Source organism: Squalius cephalus, assembly GCF_949319135.1.
Source record: "Squalius cephalus genome assembly, chromosome: 23".
NCBI lineage: Eukaryota > Metazoa > Chordata > Actinopteri > Cypriniformes > Leuciscidae > Squalius > Squalius cephalus.
Window position 1 is genome coordinate 3613940 of NC_137144.1, and position 4939 is coordinate 3618878.

Sequence of the window (4939 nt, forward strand, 5' to 3'; positions counted from 1 at the left end):
ACACTCCAGCAGAGAGAGAGAAACAACACTTCAACACACTGATATTAGAAGATCCTCAGCTCTTCTCAACACTCACTCATTCAGATTTGACTAAATGCTTTCTGATATAACACTGTTTAAAGAAATATATTTGATGAGCTGTGACCTCTGAGGTGACCTTTGACCTCTTTGATCATGGATGATGTTGTGGAGTTTCTCATAATGATGCTTCTGTTCTTCATATGCAGATCAATCATCATGATTCACAGAAAAACCTGCAGCTTCAGACTTCAATCTTCAGTGAAAATCTCTTCAAATAATGAGTTTATTGAATATTAGAGCCAAAGTCAATAGAAAGTGTCAACAATGAAAATATAAAAGGTATTTTGCATGTTCTACACAGTCAAGCATGTTTTCATATTCAAGGTCTGTTCTAAAAGTATCTGGACAGGTTATGAATCTCCACACAAGATCATGAAACGTGAACAAGCTCTAATATGTCTCCATCTTTAACAGCCTGTTTCTTCTCCATTTGATGATTTCAGACACACATGAGGCTTCATGATAGATGGAGTGACACCATGAACTCTGATTAGAGATTCACAATCAGTCCTGATACTTTCTGAACAGACTCATGATTCATGATCTTACTTTAGTGATGGCGCTTCATCTAGTGGAAGTGTAGCAGTGATGATGGTCACATGACTGAATATGGACACAGAGATGGACGTTCATCTGCACATCCTCAGTGTCTCAGGAGTCACAATAAAAATACTAAATAAAGTCATGATTCTGTAACTCTAGTGTATATTAGTTTGTTCTCAGCACAAGCTGTTGTAAATCCTGCCCACTTCTTTGCATTGTCAGCACATGCTTCAGTGCTCTGAGAGTGTTTATAGTGCTGTGAGTTTAACACTTCATGACTGAGAGCAGAACACAATCTTCATCATCACACAAGACTAAACTACAGCAATGAACACAATCAACATCTTCATCTGGACCATTGCACTGTTTATTCAAGGTTTGTTTTTATAATGATTATTAATTCTCTTAATATGTGAAATATATTTATCATATACTGTATATCATCATATATATCATTTTAATTTTTGTTTCTGTTTTCTCTCAGAGTGTAGAGGACAGTATACTGTAACTCAGAGTCCATCAATAACAGCAGTTCAACCAGGAGAAGAAGTCAGAATAAACTGTAAAACCAGCAGTAATGTGCATGGTGATACTTATTTACACTGGTACTCACAGAAACCTGGAGAAGCTCCTAAACTCCTCATATATGTGACATCAAACCGTAATACTGGAACTCCATCTAGATTCAGTGGCAGTGGATCTGGCAGTGATTTTACTCTGACCATCAGTGGAGTCCAGACTGAAGATACAGGAGATTATTACTGTCAGAGTTTACACTATCCAAACAGTAAATGGGTCGTACAAAAACCTCTGTCAGTCAGACGTCACAGTGACTGCACTGATACAGCTGAGAGAAACTGCAGCTGCTGATGGAGGATCACAAACTACACAATATCAAACCTTTCACAGACTTTATTCATTTATTATGATGTAAGTAAACATATCTACATATAGAATATAAGTAACACAATCTAACATCTCTTACTAAACTGGACTAAAATGTGGAGAAAATGTGAGTAGTGCTTGTCGCTGTAAAACTTTCCACTACAATATTATCTATGTTATTACTGTAGGAAAGTCAATCCTTTAATTGCACTTCCATACTTCATACTTCACATGTCTTTTACATAACTGAGTTCAATGGAAGCCCTGAACCGGCACTGCAATATGAAAAAATAAATAAATCTAAAATTACGGTCAGGGTCCGAAATTAACACCCGGCAAGCGCCAAATGCGGGTAGATTTTCCGTTTGGCGAGTAAATCTCAAAAGGCTGTCCGCCACACTGGCAGGTGAATGTTCATATTACAATTAGCTGTTATGTGGCGACATTTAGCAGGAGTGAGCCAACCTTTGAAACAAAAACCCACAGACGAAAAGGGGGACGAATTACATAAAAAAGAAAGTTTTGTGAGAAATGGAGGTTTGGAGATAACAGAGGTTCAAGAGGCTGGCTACAATATGATTCAGACGCTGTCGTGATGAGCTGTTCTGTGTGTCGCCAGAATGCTAAAGATAAAAACAGAAACAGCTCATTTGTCATCGGAAATAAAACGATGAAACTTGAGAACATTCGTGACCATGAACACAGCAATTGTCACATTGCCTGCGTGTCTGTGTCCCTGGCTCAATCGGAGCCTCTACTCTTGAAAACTTCTGTGACAGCGCTAATGGCAATGTCAGAGCAGACCAGCAAGAAGATGAAGCTACGGTTTAGGTCTGTACATGCCATTGGCAAGAAGGCCAGGCCACTTTCTGTCTTCCAGTGGATGTGTGAGTAAGTGGAAATGTTTTTCCTCCTGTTTTTGTAGGTAGTTTTTAAAGACTATTTAGCAGACGTGGGCCAGTACTGGTTATTTCTCAGATTTTGTTAAGCTTTGGTTTACCTCAAAATAATTGTGTAAATACAGTAAAATAATAGGCCTGCTGATGCTGACATTGAGAGCTCCATGCTTTCCTATGGCTCTGTAACATTAGGTTAATGTTTGTCTCCAGATACTGTTTAAACTCTAAAGCAATGTGACACAATTTACTTATCAGACTTATAGTGTTGACCCTGAAATAAACTAAGGTTAGGAGGCTGTTTTCACAATCAACTACCAGCTATGTTGGATAACATGATTGTAATTATTATTGAATTAATTTGGATGCTTGATTTTTGCAGTTTGGATGAACAAAAAGGATTTGCTGTGGGGTCAACATACAGAAATGAGAAGCAGGCCAAATAGTTTATGCATTATATTGCAGAGATGGAGAGAAACAACATCAGGGAAAATCAAAAAAAAAATTCTCTCCATCATGTCAGATGGCTCCACAGACAGCTCTGTGAAAGAGGAGGAGTTAGTGTATGTCAGATTCTGTCACAAGGGCAAGATCGAGTCTAAGTTTGTTGGAATTAATGCAGTGGAGAAGGCAGATGCCGCACATATAAGTAAAGCCATCAGCGCCATCATGGAGGGAGTGTGTGAAGAGTGGGAGAGCAAGTTGGTCGCTCTGGGAACTAATGGAGCTGCTGTTATGACTGGAGCCAAGAGTGGTGTGGTCAGCCGGCTGAAGGGGGACAGGGCCTACATCATCAGCATCCACTGTATGGCACACCGCCTTGAACTGGCCTTTTCTGATGCCATCCGTTCCAACGTGATGTTTCAGAAAATAGAAGACCTCCTCAGTGGGCTCTACACATTCTACCACACCAGTTCACTGAACAGGGCAAACCTCGTAAACAGCTTCCAGGCTCTTGGGCACACACCACTGGTGCCCACCAGAATCGCCTGATGGGTAGGACACCTATTGCGTGCACTGGATCACTTCCTGCGAGGTTACCAGGGGCTTGTCCAGCACCTTTAACAGGTATTGGTCTAGATTGCTACTGTATATTATGTACTTCAAAAGTCATCATCAATATGTAATGTCAAGTAAATAAGAAGTAATATTACAATTGGTCAATGCTTTATACACTAATAAAACATGTCATTATTATTTTTTAACAGCAAGTAATTGTCTATTTGTATGTCTTTGTTCTTTATGCATTTTAGATTCAATCTGCTGATGCCCAAAATGTCAGAGTTGTCCAGCAAGCCAAGGCCAGGAAATACTATAGTACTGTGAGGGAGGCTGTTGTTATCCGCTTCTGTGGCTTCCTGCATGACACACTAAACCCACCTGAGCACCTGTCTGCCTGTCTGCAGAGGTCCACAATCACCATAGCAGAAGCCCACAGCTCCTTGTGCTCAACACAGGCAGTACTTCAGAAGTACAAAACCAAGTATGTTCATTTAAGCTGCAATAAGAAATACTTAAATAGAATTAAGAGAAATGATTGCATCAATAAGAGAGGGAGAATGTGAAAGAGTATGAGCCTTTTATCATCAGGAAAGGGCCCATGATGAAGGCCACAATGGCCAACAGCTATGAGGGAACTTCGCTGACCAGAGGTGACAGCAAGACCCTCGGCCTCGTCGTCTCACAGGACAAAATGCTTGGCAGTCTAGTGGAGAGTATGACTGACAGGTTCCCGGATGCCAGTGTAGGGGTCCTGTGTGCAACCAAGCTGGTCAGCTTCACCAACTGGCCAGAGTCAGGAGATGCAGCAGCAGGTTTCTTTATGTTTTGTATTACAGGACAGTCAGGTTAGGTTCAGGTTCATGATCATATTTTTATAGTTTGAGAAGTAAAACTGCATGATGCTTGTTGTAATGTTGTATAACATTATTCTAGATTTTGGTGACACTGAACTGGAAACCTTGGTGGACCACTTCAAGCCTGTCCTGTAGGCCTCTGGCATCCATGTTGAAAGAATCCCTGACCTGTGGACAGTCCTGAAGGTGCTGATATACCAAGAGCCCCAGTCCCTGGAGAAGATATCCTGGTGCCATGTCAACAGGAGCCATCAGCATTCCTGCCCTGATTTGCTGGCATTGGTTGACCTAGTCCTGTCCTTCCCTGCCTCTACAGCTGAATGTGAAAGAGGTTGTAGTACCATGAAACACAGATGAAAAACATCCTAAAGTCTGATACACTGTCAGATCTCCTAATGGTCCAGTTGTCCTCTCCAGAGATCAGGGAGTATGATCCAAGCAAAGCTGTGATGCTGTGGCACCAAGACTCTGTCAGGAGTAGGAGGCCAGAATTCATGGACTATGCAAAATAGGTAATTGCGGTAGAGAGTGAGGAGTCGTATGATTTTTTTTGACGGACGAAAGTTTCGGAGGCAGTGTGCAAGCGTGACTGACATAACGTGAGGTCGTATTTATTTTTCAACGTGCAAAAATTTCGGATGCGAATTTCGGACTCAGTGTGCAAGGGCCTTTACTCTT